The 20,211-nt window shown below is 50.7% G+C and overlaps 1 long non-coding RNA gene across 1 annotated transcript in view; it reads left to right on the plus strand.

Annotated features, from left to right (window-relative positions):
- LOC142047658 (uncharacterized) overlaps positions 1-18,522 on the plus strand; it is a 370,347-nt gene extending 351,825 nt beyond the window's left edge. The window contains exon 2 of the long non-coding RNA XR_012656917.1: positions 18,204-18,522. This is a non-coding gene — a long non-coding RNA (uncharacterized LOC142047658). The remainder of the gene's footprint in view (positions 1-18,203) is intronic.
- Positions 18,523-20,211: the final 1,689 nt, after the last annotated feature.

Genomic DNA, 20,211 nt, shown 5'->3' on the forward strand with positions numbered 1-20,211 from the left:
TTATACAGCCCAAAATGCCATTAGCCTTCTTGGCAACAAGGGCACACTGTTGACTCATATCCAGCTTCTCATCCACTGTAACCCCTAGGTCCTTTTCTGCAGAACTGCTTCCTAGCCTGGTTCCTAGTCTGTAACAGTGAATGGGATTCTTCTGTCCTAAGTGCAGGACTCTGCACTTGTCCTTGTTGAACCTCATCAGGTTTCTTTTGGCCTAATCCTCTAATTTGTCTAGGGCCCTCTGTATTCTATCCCTACCCTCCAACATATCTACTACCACTCCTCCAAGTGTAGTGTCATCTGCAAACTTGCTGAGGGTGCAGTCCACGCCATCCTCCAGATCATTAATGAAGATTGAACAAAACCAGCCCCAGGGCTGACCCTTGGGGCACTCCGCTTGAATCCAGCTGCCAACTAGACATGGAGACGTTGATCACTACCCGTTGAGCCTGACGATCTAGCCAGCTTTCTATCCACCTTATAGTCCATAGTTCTTTAACTTGCCGGCAAGAATACTGTGTAAGCCTGCTCCCCATGTCACTCTAGCTCTGCTCTCATGCTCTCAGGGCCCTCCGTAATCTCATGACACTCAAATTACTAAAGCAAAGCCCTATGATAATGCCATATCTGGCTCGGGAGCTGAAGCTGACAGCCACTAATGAGTTATCAGGGTAGGGCACTAGCATCCCCCTGGCAGCAAGGTGACTTAGGAGCCAGCCAAGTAGTTTTCTCCGGCTCTGTTCAAAGCCAAAAATGATCTTGGTAAGCAAAGGGGGAGAGAAATGATATTACTACAGCAATGCTCATGAATTCATAACAGCTCTTTCTGTTCTGTTGCTCACCCAAACACTACCCACTGCAGCTCATCACGCCTGCTGAGCAGTCACACAATAAACTGGACTGCACATTGCCAGAGAAACATACAGAGATGTCTTCCATAAGTGCTGTTAACTGTAGTAGTGACTGCGTCCTGTGCCCCCCACCTGTCCTTCCCCCTGTGCAGATACTGTCTACATCCCAAGAAGCTGCTGATGAGAGTAGTGGGGCTGGAATGTTCCATTTTCCAGGGTTTATTTTCAATTTTTGCAGCATATCAAAGCAACTACCATGGACCATGGGAGGCTCTTCCAAAAATCAAAATGCCCTGTGGCCAAAGGCTCCTGCTCCTGCCACCTATGAGCTCATGGAGGGAAAGCAAAGCAGGTTTTCTGCAAATTGCCTAGAGTTTGTCTCACCCATTAAAAGGCAATGTTTTGCATGGGTCTGGGACATCCAAGCCATGGAACCTGCATGTCAGGTGTGTTGTTGCTTTCCTGCACACCAGCTCAGACACAGTGAAGGAGAGAGGAAGCCATGGAGGGAGAAACAAGTCTGCCCAGAAGGGCATGTTTGGGCTGAGTGCAGACACCAGATCTAACAAGGGCACAACCAGCATGGCTCTTGTTGTGGCAATATGGCATTGCTGTTAGCAGAGCTCAGAGACCAGCTGCACACACAGCCCTGCAGGTGGCAGCCTTCTTCTTTTGCTCTCACCCCTACTGGAGTTTGTTTCCTCATTTGACGGTGAACTTGGGTTTTGTTTTCTATGAACAGTTGTAGAACTGGACTTCCTACCTTAGTGTTTATAAGAAATGAATACAAGAAGAGTGTGAAAATAGCAAATCAAATCTCAGGCTCTAGTTTGGTGCAGTATTCATGAATTTTCCCCGCTGCTTATTGTCATGTGTCACGCTGCCCCTCCCCAGATGGAGGTGCCTGCTCACCTCTACATATGAGCCTTGCCTTACTGTGGCTTAATCTGTACTGATTGTGATTGACATCAATGGAGGAGAGAAGCTTTTCTGGAGCATTCTTACGGTCAATGAACTGGCCTTCGGGAAGGGCTGAGGCATTCAGGATTTTGTATCTGTGGGGACAGAAGCAGCAGGACACTAGTTTTAGACAGGGTCAGGAGTACACTTATAATAAGCAGGACACTGCAGAGCGAGAGGAAGGTCAGTTGCTTGTAGGTCATTGAATATGCTGTTTAACATCAAGAGGGCTTTGACTATGCAAACTGTGGGTGAACTGAACATTATGACAGGGACCACATATAACTCACTCATTCTCCACTGGAATTTGCTGGCTGTGTTCTTATGTGGGTCATTAGCACCACCAGTTAGGAAGGACACAGTGAGAACTGTCCAGTACTTTCTTTTTTACCCTGTTACATAAACCAGAACAAGGGGACACTCAATGACTTTAAAAGGGAAGTAAATTTAAAAGCACCAAAGGAAAATACTTCTTTTCAGAATGAATACATAGCTTGTGGAACTCTCTGCCCACAAAGTCACCCAGGAAAATACTATGGCTTGGATAAAAAACGGCCTGTATAATTGTCTGACTGCTGTTAATAGTCTGTGCATTCTGTAAGATAACAGCCTGATTGGGGTAGTCCTGTCTCATGCCTAAGGACAGATTGTTCCTCTGCAGGAATTTTGAGGGGTTTCCCCCACATACAGCACTGCTCCTTTATATATGGAATCTTTGCACACTTGGATTTACTTGCCTATTTTAATTGCTAACAAAACCAAAGAAAGTGCTTGTACTGAAGTGCAGTTTAGGTGTCCCCACTAGATCCCAACTACATTTAAGTAGCCAATTGGCTACTGGAACACAGTTTTCTCTGCAGCTGGCATGGAAACTGTGACCTGCTGGATTAAATATCAGGTGTAGCGGACAGGGCATTTTCAATGAGGAGTCCTTGACACTAGAATTCACTTGTACCAGAGGGCCCAAGTCTGCTGGCTGTCAGTGCATGCAGCAAGAGTCATCTCTTTGCAGAAGCTCTGACTGCAGGGATGGGCTTGGCTGAGTTTCTTATGGTGGGTTATGGGTTTGATGCTGGCCAACTGTTACTGTGCTATGTGATTCGTGTGTATTTTTGCATACACATTCAGACATGTTTGATAAGAGCTATTTATAAATCTAATTAATTACATTAAAGACTTTTTTTCACCTTCCTTTGAAGCATCAGTAACTGGCCATTTCTGTGGCAGGACAGTGGCTTGGATGGACCAATAATCTGATCTAGTCTGACAGGAGATGAGATACCAGTCTAGGGAGAGTCTGAAGTGGTGTGACAGATCCTATTTACCTCTCATCCCAAATGGGAGAGGTCTCTAGACACAGCAGTAATAGAAATAATCTAAGGCTAAACACAAATAAGGATAAGAATTTGTCTGTTTCGTTCACCTGTTGCATCCTGACATGTACATTGTCAACTCCCTGGGGCAGGGATTGTCAACTGTGTTGGGCCCTACCTCAATGGGCCCTGATCCTTGATTGGGTTGTAGGCACCGCCATACTGTCACTCATTGTAATAATTAAAGACACACCTTTGTTTAAAGTCAATGTATAGGATTCTGCTTGGGAACCCCTTCCTACAAATCCGGATGCCTTCCAGCACACCGTTACATCGCAGCTGGTGCATCACCAGGTGATGGTCCGTTATACCTTAAACAAGATAAAACAGCAATGAGTGTCAACATTTGTACACAGGCGCTTCTCATTCCAAAGGATCCCAAACTGATCAGCACTCAGAAATCTCTCCTTCTACTGAAGTGCAGCCACCTCAAGGGCAAAAGACAGCAGCTGTCTAACAGTGAGACTGTGCAATGCCTAGACCAGGAAGCGAAGATGAAGGGAAGACCACACTGAAGCTAGAGAGGAACATTTGAGCAACTGCTCTAAGTGGGAGTTGTACAGGACACTAAGGCTGGCACAACCCCCCCTTGCAAACAGTGCCTGGGAGTCTCCATTGGCTGCACATTAATGGGGACTGAGCTCATCTCAAAGATAGTGGAACCAGGCCTAGCCTAAAAACTGCCCTAACGCGCCAGCTGAGAACTCCCTATCTAGTGCTGGGGTATCCCCACTTGGTTTGCAGAGCTAGCTCAGTGCCTTACCGTACAAGGTGTGTCAGGGATAAGGGTTGTGTGAGGAAGGGGGCATGACTGGGGTACACTGTGCCTTGGGAATCCTCCACATAGTGGAATGGCCTGTAGGGGGCCCATGGCAGCCAGTGTGAATGTGTGAGATCTGGTCAGTAGTGGACTGTGACAATTAGTGATCTCTGGTCAGTTTATTAGTATGTGTGTAGGTTCTTTTATTGTTTTTAATATATTTTCTCTGTAATGCTTTTATCTCAAAAATAAACGTGCTTTCCTAGACAGAGCTGGGTGGTAACTTAACTGTGGCAATTACCCTATTCATAGCCTTTGAAGAGAAAGCAAAGCAGAGCAGGCTGGCTTAGGCAGTCTGACTTTGTTGGGTGGTGACAGTATAGAGAGGGACCTAAGAAGCCTGGAAATACCCCGGTCAGGAGGGAGAGACTAATGTGTCTGCCCAGGAGATGTGAAGGCTGGAGATCTGAAAGTCTAGCGTGGGTCCCTTGCTGGATCACAGAAGGGGAATACAGGTGCCATTGCCCTGTACGGTGACACACTCAACCCACTCCCATATCCCACACCTATTCATCCTGCTCATTCCTGCCCAGCTACCCCTCCCTATACACACCCCCCTTCCGGTGCACTGCTCCAGACCCCTGGCATCTAATGGAAGGAAATGGATAATCCTGTCCTTGTGGCTAAACTTGAGACCAATTGCAACATTCAGCCACATTTCCCTCCTTTGGTTCCAAAAGAACGGGACATCTGGTCAACCTATCTCAAAAAAGTACAGAGAAGGGCAACAGAAATGATTAGGCATGTGGAATAACTTTTGTATGAGGAGAGATTAAAAAGACTGGGACTTTTCATATTGGAAAAGATATGACTAAGGGAGGATATGATAGAGGTCTATGAAATCATTAATTGTGTGGAGAAAATAATTAGGAATTTTAGTTACTCATTCATATAACAGAAGAACTAAGGGTGAGCCAATGAAATTAATAGGTAGCAGATTTAAAACAAGCAAAAGAAGGTATTTCCTCAGAATCAAGCCATGGAACTCTGTGTTGTGAAGGCCAAAACTGTTAGAGGGTTCAAAGAAGAGGTAGATAAGTTCCTGGAGAATAGATCCATCAATGGCTATTAGCCAGGATGGGCAGGGATGGAACACCATGGTCTGCATGTTCCTCCCCTCTGTTTGCCAGAAGCTAGGATTGGACGACTTGGTGATTGTGTGTTTTGTTCATTCCCTCTGAAGCACCCAGTATTGGTACTGTTTGAAGACAGGATACTGGACTATATGGACCATTGATCTGACCACTATGGCCGCTCTGATGTTCTTATATATAACTGAGCTGTATCTGCCCCCCACTGTAACCCACTAGACCCCATTCCCTTCCTAGAGCTGGGATAGAACCCAGGAATCCTGGCAGGGTCTCTCTCTATAGAGTTAGTAACAAAGTAGGAATATACATTAAGAATATACATTAACAATCCCTAAAGTGATTTTCTACAAGATGTCAGACCACGTTAGTATTAGAGCTCAGTGGGTCTAATATTGATTTAATTTTCTTTCTTTCTTTTATAAAGGAATTAGATACAGGGCTCCTGTTAGCTAATTGCTAAGTTATCTGCCAAAACACTAGAGTTTTCAGGTGCTGAAGTAGCCCCTGGAATCATGGTTAATTTACCCTCCCCGCCAGAACCCCCGACCCATCCAACCCCCCTGTTCCCTGTCCCTTGACTGCCCTGACCCCTCTCCACACCCTCCATCCCCTGACAGGCTCCCCCCCGAACGCCTGATCCATCCAGCCCCCCCTGCTCCCTATCCCCTGACTGCCCTGACCTCTCTCCACACCCCTGTCCCCTGACAGGCTCCTTCCAGAACCCACGACCCATCCAACCACCCCTGCTCCCTGTCCCCTGATTGCCCTCCACACCCCTTGCTTGACAGACTCCCCCCAGAACTCCTGACCCATCCAATCCCCATGCTCCCTGTCCCCTGACTGTCCCTTGGGACCCCATGCCCTTTCTTCAACCCCCCGCCCCCCTTACCATGCAGCTTAGAGCAGTGTGTCTGGTGTGCAGAGCCAGATACAGTGCTGCGCTCCCCCGCAGACCGCACAGCCCTGCCCCCACAGAGCGCTGCTGGCGTGGTGTGCTGAGGTTGCAGGTGATGGGGGGAGCAGGGGAGGGGCTCTGACTGCTGGAGGCCCAGATGCGAGTGGCTCAATCCAACCCGGCCATCATGTAGGCTGCATCATGCTCTGCATTAGGAGGGAAATCCTGGACCTTTTTGGATTTTTACAAATTCCTCCCAGACAGCTATTTAAAAAACAAAAATCCTGACATGTCCGGGAAAATCTGGACGGATGGTAACCCTACCATAGGGACTCCAGGATCTGCCACTGCTGCCACCTATATGGTGAATCCTCCAGCTCATCACCAAACAGCTCTTTCACATGCTGCAAACTGGTCTCACTGTCTGATTATGTAGGAGAACAGAAACCCTTTGTTACAGCAGGAGAGTCTCTTCAATGCGGCACTCTTTGCATGGCTTTCAGAGGTCACTGTGAAACACGACTACCCTGCCCCTAGGAGTTTCTCAAGGAGCTGCCTGCGAAGTCACTTGACACCCACCAGTAATGGTCTCTGACAGTGGCAGAGGGAGCTTAGCAGACCGTCCTTCTATGACTTCCTGAATTGCTGCCAGGACTGATTCTAAGAGAAGAGCAGATTTCTTCTCTACTCTAGGGAGATTGCCACAGGAAAAGCAGCTGTGGTGGGAGAGGGGGCAATACAAGCACTACTCCTGAGCCCTTGAATAGCAGCAACTAGGACTTTGGGAGCCAAGGGATTGGTGTGTCTTGCTGGGAGAGCAGAGCTGGAGAGCAGAAAAGGGCATTGGAGGAATCGTAGAAAAGTCAGTGTCATGGCTGGATGCTGGTCAGCCAGACCTAGTGGTCAGAGGCAGAGTCCATACTCAGAAGACAGGAGTCGAGAGTCAGCTGGGTCAGGATACTGGAAGAGCAGAAGCAAAAGACCAAATTGTGTTCAGATCCTCAAAATCAGATGACTCACAGCAAGTCAGGATGCCAGGAAATCAAGCCTGGGGAGTGGGAGCAGGAACAGCTAACACGTGGTCCAGAAGACAGGGGAGCTCGGGTGTTCAGACAGCTTCTTGTTCCTGCTGTTGGTTTAAGGAGGTCCCGGGGGGCCGATTAGCTGCTCTGGGACTCTGCCAGTAGGCCTCAGGGATGGAGCCTCAAACTGGGTCTGGACTTCGTAAGTCCTAGGTAAGCAGTTTTTAGTAGGCTTCCTGGTGGCATGCTGGAGTATGGCTGCTCCCATGAACCCTGCAGACCTGGGTTAATGACCCATGGGTCATGACAGTGAGTGATTTGTCCCTGCTCAAACCTCCTGCAGGAAATAATCTCCAGGATCCTGGACACATCCTCTGAGAATAAAAAAACAAAGTCATGATGACAACTAGGCTATGTAACAGGAGCCCCCTCTTTGTTGCAACAGCCCCAAGTGCCCAGAACAGTGAACAGTTCTGACCTCCAGGAAATGCATGGGATCTTCCATCTAAGCCTCAATGAGAACCATGTTGCTTGGTTTGACAAGATGAGATCATCTCTCCCCACTGCTCTCTGAGCTGGGCTGACTGCAGCATACATCTGTGTAAGAGGCTGGGACAGAGACTGGAAGAGAGATGTTACAATCAGTGTCCAGGCACCCCAGAAGGAGAACAGAGGGTCTGAAACCAAAAGGCTAAGCTATCAGATCAGCAGATTCAACAGAGAATTTTTGTACTGTACGGGGACATCAAATAAGGTCTGTTAGGAAAGCTGAAATGTTAGTCTGGAAACTGCTAAGGCCAAGATGGTGACTCTTAAGATTCAGTTTTAGTCACTACAAAGTGTGTTTTGTTTTGTTAGTCTGTTTGAAATTTGTCTCTTTCTATTGCTTAGTATCACTTAAATCTCTTCTTTGTTACTATGATTCCCCAAGCACCTCAGTGTTGTGTGTTTGAGTGAAGTGTGAGTCTCCAGCCTACCTAACAGGCTGAGCTGTGCCCTGTGTCTTTGAAGGTAGCGAATAATTTCGGAGTGGTGCTGGGCACAGAGTCCACAGGTAGTTCACCAGACATCTCCTGTGAAGCCAAAGAGAACAAAGGAGCATGAGAGATTCAGGCCCCACTGACCCATGGCAACTTCCCATAGAAGAGGCTACACAGTGCTCCAGACACAGCCAGCAGGATCCCTCCCACAAGCTGGGCCATGTCCTTTCCCTCCCAGCCCCACAGCTTCTCCCCACTCCAGCCTCAGTAACCCCTCCTATCTCCCTGGTCTCCCCACCCACTCTCCAATACCAGGCTGTTTCCATAATGGAAGCAAGTTTGTACCAGAGTTCACTCACAGCTTTCTAGCTAGGCTAGCAACCCTGTTTATAGTCACTCTTGCAGTTTGTCGGCTGGGAACTCAGCCCTCCAACCAGGTGACTGTCCTTTAGTCCACTCCTTCCTGGGTCATGCTCCTTCCAAACAAAGTCCAAAAATGTCTTGAACAGTAACAAGGCCTTCCACCCTTGTGGGGAGCTCTTCCTCAGCCTGATTTCGGCTTGGCCTGCCCTTCTTGGGTTTCTATGGTCTTCTATATCCCCTTCCTTAGGGACAGTGGGAGAATCCAGTCCTACCCTGGACTCCAGGTTTTGGCCCAAAGGCCATATACTTAACAGCTAGGTCTGCTTCTGTACTTTTGGTGCTGTTTTCCCTTGTTTCCTCTCAGGTGGGGCTCACTTGGTCATCAATTTGGCCTACCTCCAGGCTTTGCAGCCACAGGCCAAGCTACCCTGTTATATACCCTCCTCCTTAAAATCTGGCCCAACCCAGGGGTAAGTTCTACTCTTGTCCAGTATTCATCCTTCGCCATCTCATTGCTGTCACCAGCTATGCACTCGTAGAGCCTGGGGGCACGGCATCTCCAGCTCCCCAGCCAGCTTGCTCACCAGAGCTCAGAGGCCATCCTTCTCTTCTGCAGTATCCCAGTGTTCTTCCTGCAGCCACTCATTCTCATTAACAACTGCTTGCAGAGTCTTGTTCTGAAGCCACTAGCTTCTCCTGTAGCCTTTTTTCTACTGCTGCTGCATCCCCCAAAACCTTTTCCGTCAGGGTCTGAGCACACACCACTGCTCAACTCTTGTGCCTGATTCATCTATGTGCCAACCATTTCATCCTTCACCTCCCTGCAGCACCCGACAGGGTATGTTGGGGGAAGGTCTGCAAGGGCCATGGCCATTCCTGCCATTTCCACCTAGCCTGCCTCATGTGTCTTTGTCCAAGAGGACACCTTCTCCTTTCTTTCTACCTTCTTGGGGCCCTGGCCCCTCCTTTTGCCACTCAGGAATTTCCTATGCAGACTAGGTCTTTCGATATGGCCTGCTTCTCTGCACCCAAACCAAAGAACTTTTGTTCCCATCATGACATTAGGCTATGCTTGTACACTTTCTCATGCCCTGCTCTCCTGGGCTAACTTCTCAGCACAGCCCCAGCATGCTCTCTGAGTCTGCTGTTTTTGTCCATGGGCGTAGCAGGTTGATTTCCCTTTGCAGGATCTCTGACAGTTATTGCTGCTGCTCCCTCAGGATTACCAGCTGCATCTGTAGCTCTGCCTGCACTTCCTTCTGCTTCTGTTGGGTTTGTAGGAGTTGCTGGAGAAATCCTGAGACCTGCCTTGGCTGCTTAACCGGTCCCTGGAACTCAAATGGGAAATCCCACTTGGGGGGATGGACCTTCCTTCAGTAACCAAGACTTCCATGAGCCCTCACGGATAACAGGGAAATTCAATCCTGCTGACTATGCCAATAATAAATGAATCTACTCATTGTTAGGTGCCCTCTGGTCCTCCATCGATGGTCACTCCAGCACCATGGCAGTCTCTCTGCCTGGTAATTCGGCCCTCTGGCCAGCTCACCACCTTTAGTCCACGCTTCTAGAGCTCAGCTTATCACACACTGAAAGTCCAAAAAGATCTTCCCAGAGAAGGGCTTGGTAACCCACTCTGGGTGCATGTTTGTCCCCTTCTTTGGGGCCAGTAGAGGAACCCAGTCCCACCCTGACACTGATGGCAGCCCAGGACTCTGTACTCAACAGCTAGGTCTGCTCTTTTCTCTTTGCTGCAGGTTTCCCTGGGCACATCCTACCTCTCTTCTCAAGTTCCCGTCTAGGCTTTCCTTGCTGCTTTCAACTTCCTACCTAGTTCTCATTCCAGTTCATAGCCCAGCTAGGCTTTATTGCCGCTGAAGTCTGGTTATTTCAGGGCCAATACCTGGTCCCTCTGAGGTAGGACTCATTCTGTAATCAGTTTGGCTAAGCCCCAGTCTCTGCAGCCCAGGGGAAAGCACTGTTCTTTCCCTGTTACAGACCTGCTCTGCCCAGTCCTGCTCTTATTGGGTTCAGGTGAGTCTTGCCCACATGCTCAGTGTTTAGCTGATCACCATATTTGGGCTCGGGAAGAAATTTTCCTCCAGGGCAGATTGGCAGAGTCCCTGGAGGTTTTTCACCTTCCTCTGCAGTATAGGGCACGATTCACTTGCTGGAGGATTCTCTGCACCTTAAAGTCTTTAAACCATTATTTGAGGACTTCAGTAGTTCAGACGTAGGTTAGGGGTTATTACAAGAGTGGGTGGGTGAGATTCTGTGGCCTGTATTGTGCAGGAGGTCAGACTAGATGATCATAATGGTCCCTTCTGACCTTAAAGTCTATGAGTCCATGAGTTCAGACCTCTCCAGTTCAGACCTGGTTTCCAGAGGGGCTGAGTTTACAAAGGCTCGACTGGCTGCTGTTGGAGTTTTGCTGGTTCTGGTGACTCTGACATCCATCATTCAGATGCTGACAGGTTTGTTGAGGGAATGGTGAACCCCATTGCTAATCAGAAGGAGGTCAGAGTCAGGTCTCTAGGAGCTGAAAGTTTGTTTGTCCTGCTGCAGGAAGTGGAGCTGGAGAGTGGAGATGTTATGTGAATGAGACTGCATGATGGAGTTGGAGACTGAGGGATGGGAGCCTCCTCCCAGAAATGCTCCCAGGAGAACAGGTTTGAGGACATCTCTGGGGAGCCTCTTGCTAGGAAAAAAACAAGACTGATACATTGATTGAGATGTCTCTGTCCCAGGGATGGGGGAAGCTCCCAACTAGGCTATGCAGCAAGGATCTCATTTCTCCCCCAGGAGACCCATATGCCCAAAGAAGTAAATGGCTCTTACCTCCATGAGGGAGCGGGGTCTTCCCTCTCAGCCTCTTTGAGAACTAGCACTGCTTGGTTACATAGGACAAGGTGACCTGTCCCCACTGCTCCCTGAGGTAGCTCAGCTTCTGACTGCACCCATCTGGGAGGCTGTCACATACCCCAGGGCCCAGAAGACAGGTGGAGAGGAGGTTCCTATTCATGTTACCCTCTGAGAGCCCATAGAAGGGCCAAAGGAAGAATAAAGGGCAGGAGGTGAAGCAGGCCCTGAGCCTCTGTCCCATCCTCACCTCCTCAAATGTGGAGCTTCCTGAGCTTCAGTTGGGAAGACAGTCTGTAACTCTGGCACAAAGGTCCTTCTGCACCATATGGGCAGGGAAATCTCTGCCTGAGAGCACAGGAAATGGGATGGGGGTCAGAGCAAGGAAAGAAGGGAGGGCTATGGGAGTGAGGGGAAGAGCTCATGCCAGAAATGAAAGAAATTTGGAGTCAGAGGGAAGGACCCTGGTCTACAGAGAGGGGAGACAGTTTCTGTCAGTGACAGGAGCCTCCATTTCCCCTTCCGCTAGCTCCCCATTTACAGTGAGACACAGCAGTACCTGCAGCAGGGAGCGGGAGTTGCTGAACATGGGAGGGGAACCTTTAAGGGCATCAGATGAGGTGCAGTCCTTGCAGCGCCTCGCGCACCTGGTGCAAGTGCCGGATTAGGCGGAGCTGACACATCACCTTGGCTGTGACATCCTCCAGCTGCAGGGGAACGAGAACATGTCAGAGACTGAGACACTGCCCAGGAATCAGGGAGGATTAAGAGCACCTGGAACCAGCACCCTTTCCACCCAGCAGCTGCTCATGTCTGAGTGGTAGATTCACCCTCTTGATCCCCAGGATGGAGGTTTGTTGTCCTCTCTAGTGACCTCCAATGCCAACCCCCCTCCTTGTAGGGTTAGCTCCTGCCACCTCCCCCTCAGTGCCCCTGACAGCTGTTCCATGTCCAACCTACCTGGGAACACCGCTCAAGTTCATAGAATCCTCCTCTCCACCCCTATCTCCATCCACCCAGGTAGAGCAGGGAGGGGGAAGGAGGGATTCTAGCAGCAGTGAAGTGGGATGGGGGGAGGTTGAGCCCTTTCCACAAGTCACCCCAGTGACAAATGCTGAAGTCACAGGATGGCAGCCCTGGTGAACAGGGCAGGTCAGCAACCCCTACTGACTGAATCCTCCCGTTCTCTCTAGAGTGGGTCTAGCCCTGCCAGCAGCAGGACAAGTTTCCCCCATCCATGTGCCTCAGAACTGCCTGGCCAGTTGCCATCACCCATCAGTCCTTCGCCTCCCAGACTGCCAGTGATGAGAGCAATTCTGGGTGGTAGCTAGGGTGACATGAACACTAGGCCATGGGGAAATGGGTGCAGCTTTGTGGGGCAGGAAAGGTTCACAGAGGGCACTTAGGAGACTATCCTGCCCTTCCCAGAAGTGATAGCAGAGCATCACATCCTAAGAACAGAAGTCCATGAAGTCCAGAAGTCCCCACTAGGCTCCTTGCTCCCAAGCCAGCGAATGGTATAGGATGGGAATGAGGCCTGGGCCCCACCCCAATCTCTTGAGTCTAATGCAGCTGCTTACCTTGTCCCCCATCAGTTGCTGGACTTCCCCCAGGATGGAGTATGTGAGGAGCAGCCCAGACTGGCTGACACACAGCAGGGGGTCATGGATCGCCAGCATTGCTGTCTAGAGGAAGTGTTTTCTCTGCCCCTCAGAGAAGAATTTTCCGAAGACCTAAAACCATCAGGACACGAGGCTTTAGCCGATTGCCCAGAGCCAGCCTCCAAGTCCTGGAGATAGAATGGCCTCACCATCTAGTGCCCCAAAGGGAGGGTAAGAGAGCTGCTGTAGCCAAGGTAGTTCATTCCCCAGGAGGCTTTCAGGGTCCCATGGCTCAGGGAAGCCCCTTTATTAAAAGGTGGCAGATGCTTAGGGATCAAAGCCTCCAGTGGCTCTTTCTGGAGGGCAATTTATTGCAGGGGTCATGATGTGCACAGAGATGATAGGGGACCCTGTATTGCTTCCAGCAGACAGATCTCCTGCACCTCAGTGGCTAGAGGAGTGTGTGTGTGTTGGAGGGGGGGGGGGGTTGGAGCTGACAGACCAAAGGTCTATTCCTCCCAAATTAGGAATTTCTCTAGTAGCTGGGTAAGGCCTCTGCAGCTCCTTGGTTTCTTCCAAAGGGAATCCAATCTGCAACCTGACAAGGATAAGGAGACTCATGTCCCTGTCCCCATCACAGACACTCTTAGGAAACTTTTCTTCTGCTGCAGCAATTCAGCTTGTGGGAGGCAGGACAAGCTCACACAGTCTCTCTCACGTGGCGTCTATAGAGCAGCATTTTGTAGATGCTTGTAGATCCAGGAGCCATTCCAAGGTCTCCTCTGTGATGTTGTGGAAATCACTCATTTCACCTTTGACTCCAATCTGGGGGCACTGGGTTATGGTGTGTTCCAAGGTTTGGATGTTCTCACCACAGTTGTGAGATGGGGGGAGGTCTTTGATTTTCTACTTGTGCAGCAAGTAGCCTCAACTTGGGTCAGTGACAATGTGCTTCTTTGGAACAGTGGCTGAGGTCCAGATACTCTGCCATTCGCTGGCCGGTCTGGAGACATGAGGGAGGCACATGTGGTCCATATTGGCTCTGGAGCTCACTGTGTCCCCTACCCAGTTCCCAGGTTGGGGCATTCTGCTTCGTGACTGGCAATGGAATTGGGAAAATCCCACCTCCTTTCTCTGCTTCTACAGGGTGCAGGGAATTAAACAAAGGTCTGATCAAGCAATAGTGACCGACTGACCCAGTGCTCTCCTCTCAGACACTTGGGGATCAGCCAGGGGGACAAGGAGCAGAGAGACACCCAGAGCCATAATCCTATATTAACTCACCCACCCGGGGATTCTCCTTATGCCACGTAGCAATGGCTCCATGTAAGACACTCAAATCACGGCAACTAGCGAGGTTCCAATGTGGGACCTTTAGCACCATCCTGTCCCACTGGGTGCTGGATGAGGAACTCTGAGCTGGAAATAAGGAGTGCGCTCTTTTCCTGTCTCCAGGAGGTATCCACTGCAGGGACCCCAGCCAGCGCCACTCCCTGTGCTGTGTCATGCCCTGCCAGAGTGTCCTTACCTTCCCCACCCTGACTGTGTTTTTATAGCCCAGGAGCCTGCTGTCCTGGTGCCACTAGTGGCACCACAGATCTTCTGCCTCGTGTATGGTCAGCCCTGGAAGAGAGTGAGAGAGAGACACTTTGATCATTCTGGTTGCAGTTTCTGTATCCTTCCAATCCTATTGGTGGCTGCACAGTGGAGTGGAAAAGAACAGAGGCAGAGAGAGACTTGTCCTCCAGCTGAGGTCAGTCTGAGAGAAATTGTCTGGGGTCCCATTATCCACCTGTGGTCACTCTCAGTCCCCTATCGGGTTCTGTGTCCCAGTGGGTTCCTTACCCCTCTGTTGGAGCAGCAGCTGGTAAGTCCCCTCCCTGGCCTGCCGGCTGATGTTCTTGTCTGGGTCACTGACAAACAGACCCAGCTGGGCTTGCGAACAGGGGCTGCTAACAGGGAGTTTTGCAAGGGAGTTTGGAAGGGGAGTGGGAAGGGGGAGCTCCCTTGTCGGTCCTACCTGTTCCCCTGTAGTCCCTTTAAAACCTATAATCCAAACTATATTCCAAAACCCCTTTCTTTAAACCACCCTTTCATTAACTAGGAGACAGTGCAGGCAGAAGCCCAGCAGCAGAGTGGGGGCTATCCAGTTTATTGCACTGAGTGTAGCACGTATGATTACCTGCCTTGTGGGCGGGTGGCGTATATGTGCAGTCGGTGCAAGGAGCTCCTGGCCCTCAGAGACCATGTACAGACTTTGGAGGCCAGGGTGGCAGAACTGGAGGAGCTAAGAGAGCCAGAGAGGTATGTTAATGAGGCTTTCCGGGACACTGTAGAATTGTGCCACCTCTGCTCAGACAGCCTCTGTGCTGTTGAGGAGGAAGAAAGGCCCAGGGAAGCAGAGCAGTCAATAGGAGCAGAGGGAAACCTTCCCATAGTTGGGACCCTCCTTCCAGATGGTGCTGCGGGGGTGAGTGCAGATCCAACCCCTTTGTGGATCTTAAACAAAGAAAAATCAATCAGGATCTTAAAAAAGAAGGCTTTTTAATTAAAGAAAGAAAGGTAAAAATCATCTCTGTAAAATCAGGATGGAAAATAACTTTACAGGGTAATCAGATTCAAGGAGAAGGGTAAAGAATGGTGTCCCTAGCCTTTGTTCATCAGAGGATGGAGATGGATGGCAGGAGAGAGATCACTTGATCATTGCCTGTTAGCTTCACTCCCTCTGGAGCACCTGGCATTGGCCACTGTTGGTAGACAGATACTGGGCTAGATGGACCTTTGGTCTGAGCCAGTATGGCCGTTCTTATGTTCTTCTTATGTTATGTACATGTGACTCATCCTAGGGAACTCTGCTGAGATCTAATGGAAGGGAGAGAAGAGGAGCATTTTCCTGTCAACTCCCTGTCCCTCCTGGGCCAGAAGGCTCCTTCCCCTTAGTCCCTCTGCAGGAGATGCTGGGGGACAGGAACCTGAGATAGACCCTTCATTTGCTCTGCTGCCAAGGGAGCCAGGAGCTGCTTTGGGATGCCAAGCAGGGGCTGGAGCATGGTCCCCTTAAAGGCCCAGGGACAACACTTGACCAGGAAAACAAGAACTTGACTCAAGCCTATCTCATTCCCTGCTCTGACTCTGCCTTCCCAAGAGGAACACTCCGAATCCACATCCCCTGCTGCAGCAGATCCTACAGCCCGTTGGAGCCAGCCTGCCTACGTCTGGAGTCAGGAAGCTGGGGTCAGAGGTCACTTACGTCAAACTCAGGGAGGGTGACTGCAAATCTGAGCAGGGCTGTGCTGCTCCTAATGGCCCTGGCTCTCTCCTGGGACACCCTGGACACGATCCAGAGGTTGACATGCTGTGGGGAAAGGAGTCAGGTCAGGATCAATGGGCCGGTGGTGCTTTGGAAATGAGCCCCACCCCCGCAGCCAGAGGGGCCCGAGACATTATGTGCAGGGGGGAATAGCTGAGTCATTGATCACAGCGCTTTAGAAGGGGATTCTTTCCCCCAGGACACAGCTTGTATCCTGCAGGTCACAACTTGTCAGGGTAGCTCTAGATTGGGACAAGGTTTGGTGTCGGGGCTGGTCCCATCCTCTCAGAACTCCTGATTCCTGAACAGTTCACCAGAAAGGAGACTGAACCCTTGCCCTTCCCTGCTACTAAAATTCTTGGTGGCATGTAGGGAGTCACTGAGAGCATAATCCCCCCGGAATTTCATAGCATATCAGAGAGAAGGGCTGATTCCCTGGGGTCCTCCTGCTTCTCTAGGAAGGAGCACATGCCTCTTCTCTTCTCTTCTCTCTGTGTTGGGGGGGAGCAGGGACCAAGGACCACTCTGGAAGAGGAGGAGGATGTACCTGGACGTTGATGGGGGGCTGGGTGGGGGTGGGGGAGTTTTCAGACTCTCATTCCCCAAGACAACCAGGGGCCCTATGGTTAGTGCTCAACAGAACCAGGCAGAACTCTGGCTTGAAGTCCCAGCTCCTTCCTCTGTCCCTCAAGAAAGCAGGACATGACACCACATTGCACTCACCTCCCCAACCAAGGATGCCCCACTGGGGACCCAGCTAGGAGGACAGAGTAGAAAATGGATCTTCCAGTCTCTCCTTACCAGTCCCCCAAAGAGTTAAGGTAGAACTGGTTCCCACTCCTCTTTATGGGGCTCACCTCCAAGATGTAGTGGAGCCTGTCTGCTTCTGGGGACTCTGCCAGCAGGTTCCCCAGCATGGCTTCCAGGAGCTCTGGCATGACTTTGTGCAGAGCCTGCAAAGCATGGGTCAGAGTTAGGGAAACTGGGCCTACGCCTGCCACAGGATGGGAAGAGGGGTCTCTGGGAAGCACTGGTGAGACCCCCAAACACATATTCTGGCCTCTCTCATTCACATCCCACTGCAGGCAATTAGCAAGGATTGATGACACCTGGATCTTTGATCCATGAGCTTAGCAGGTCTCTGCAGAGGGCCTTGTAGGCAGAAGAGTAGTAGAAGTTGCTATGGCTGGAAACTGGGCAAAACACAGCAGGCAAGAAAGAACGAATGAAAGAACTAAAGAAATCTCCCAGGGAGGGGTAATCTTATGGAGGGAAGGATCCAACCCTGCAGCTTGTTCCATCGCTGCCTACTCCACCCCTAAATCTGGAGCTCCAGGGACTCAAGGGAGCAGGGACCAAGGACCACTCTGGAAGAGGAGGAGAATGTACCTGGAAGTTGATGGTGTCTTTCTCCATGCCCAGGGTGAAGACAGAGCGAAGGGCAGTTCTTAAGAGGCGGGACTCTAGGTCTGACTCAAGTGCAGGTTTCATGGTGCTGGCAAGAGAGAAGAGCTGGTATTAGACTGTGCAGTATGGGGGTAGGACTGTCGCCAACACGGACATGAAACCACAGGGATATAGGCACAGGCTGGCAAGAGTGGAAATTGAGGCACTGAGCTAGGGAATGACAAGGCCAAGGCGTCACATCTTGGGATGTAAAAGGGCCCCATTAGGGGTGGTGGCTCATCATGGACAAGACCCTCGGCAGGAGGTGGGGATGCTGGGAAGGGACAGGACAATCTTGGTTCCAGCCCAGGTGGGGAACATTTATACCTTTTCTCTGCACTGGACCTGCTCTCTGATGACCTTGAAAGCAGCTTCATCTATGGACATGTCCAGCAATTCCTCCTCCTCTGAATCCCTGGAGGTCCCTGCACCAGGGAGAGAAGGTAACAGGATGATGCCTTTACAGGTAAAAGAGGCCGTCATAAACATAAAGTTAAGGTTAATGCCTCTTTTACCTGTAAAGTGTTAAGAAGCTCAGTAAACCTGGCTGACACCTGACCAGAGGTTCAATGGGGGGACAAGATACCTTCAAATCTTGGTGGAAGGAAGTCTTTGTTTGTGCTCTTTTTTTTGAGGGTTGTTCGCTCTTGGGACTAAGAGGGACCAGACGTCAATCCAGGCTCTCCAAATCTTTCTGAATCCGTCTCTCATGTTTCAAAATTGTAAGTAATAGCCAGGTAAGGCAGATTAGTCTTATTTTTGTTTTCTCAACTTGTAAATGTCCCTTTTTTGCTGAGAGGATTTTACCTCTGCTTGCTGTAACTTTGAACCTAAGGCTAGAGGGGGTTCCTCTGGGCTATACAAATTTGATTACCCTGTAAAGTATTTTCCATCCTAATTTTACAGAGATGATTTTTACCTTTCTTCTTTAATTAAAAGCTTTCTTTTTAAGAACTTGATTGATTTTTCCTTGTTTTAAAATCCAAGGGGATTGGATCTGGACTCACCAGGGATTGGTGGAGGAAAGGAGGGGGGATGGTTAATTTCTCCTTGTTTTAAGATCCAAGGGGTTTGGATCTGTATTCACCAGGGAATTGGTGAAGTCTCTCAAGGCCACCCAGGGAGGGGAGAGTTTTGGGGGGACAGGAAGTGCTCCAGACACTGAAATTTCTGGATGGTGGCAGAGTTACCAGATCTAAGCTAGTAATTAAGCTTAGAAGTGTCCATGCAGGTTCCCACATTTGTACCCTAAAGTTCAGAGTGGGGAAGGAACCTTGACAGAGGCATTAACCTTTAACTATCTGTTTATGACAAGCCCCCAACAGCTTCAGAAGCCCATAGCAGAGAGCCCCCCCTCCACTGTTCAGGACTCCATAGGAGGTGCCTACTCCCCCAGCCCCAAAGCATCAAGGGACAAAGTGGCAGCAGCTCTTGATGTCCCCCATTCAGTTCCCCTTGCTGCAGGGGCAGCTGTGTGACTGCTGCTGGTGGCAGTGGGGTTCACGTGGCTCAGGCCAGACACCTGGGCTGAGGACCCTCCCCCCCGCCATATCACTGGGAGAGTGTCTGGGCCCAGGGTGTTCAGATCCCCATCCTCACACCTCCCTGAGCCCAGCCTGGCTCCTCACCTGGAAGAAAGCAGCAGCGTCCATCAGCGTCGCTGCTGCCAGAGTCCCAGGCACTGCTGCTGTCCCATGCTCAGCTGCTGGTGCTGGGACTGGGATCTTCTACCTCCTAGCCCGAGGGGGCTGGAAGATCCTCAGTGACTGGGCAGGGTGATGCCCCCTGCTGGGAATGAGGGCTGGGCTCCTGGGGCCGTGCTGCTCACACAACAAGCCCCAGAGCCTCCTTGCCCGGCACCCATCCTGGGCTGGGTCCTGTCTGCGAAACCACATCCTGAGCCAGCTCCATCTGGGCCTGGTCGAGGCCTCTCCCAGCTCGGCGCTTGCGCCAGGAGCTGGTTTTGTTCGCCAGAAGGCTGGGCACTTCTGTCCTGGATGGGAGCTGCTTCCCCGCCAGCGGGGATGGAGAGGTTGCTCTGCCCCTTGAGAAGATGGCAGCTGCTTCCCTCAGGCTCTGGTGCCACCTGCAGAGCCTTCTTCCTGAACATCCTCAGGAGCCTGGCCATCCTGGAATCGAGCGCAGAGCAGGTGTGAGTCTGGGGTCAAGGCAGCCTTTCACTTATGGGCCTTTTCGGTCCCTCCTCAGCCCTGCTCCAACCAGAGCAGCCCCTTCTCCCCCTACAGGAGTGCAGGGAGTGCAAGCTACACACACTGGCAGGAGTTCATTGCATGATCTGCTCCCAATGTTCCCCCTCGTAATCCCTGCTGCTGCTGCAATATCCAGGTAGTCTTATCCTTTTAGAGCAATGGGGTCAGTCCCAAAGACCATCGGTTACTCTGGACAAGCAGCCCCCTCCTGTCATCTCAGGCCACACTCCCCTGCCCAGGCTAGAGAAGGAACAGAACCCAGGAGTCCGGACTTCTCCTGGGAAACCATTCCCCACGTCAAAGTCACAAAGACTCTAGGCACAGGAAGACCAGGGCCCTCCTCATTCCCCATTGATTTCCATGCTCAGCAGCTCACAGGGTCTGGCCCAGATCAGAGACTCTAAGCCTGGTGAACAGTGTCCCACAAGTGAAG

Source organism: Chelonoidis abingdonii, chromosome 13 (assembly GCF_003597395.2).
Source record: "Chelonoidis abingdonii isolate Lonesome George chromosome 13, CheloAbing_2.0, whole genome shotgun sequence".
Lineage (NCBI taxonomy): Eukaryota > Metazoa > Chordata > Testudines > Testudinidae > Chelonoidis > Chelonoidis abingdonii.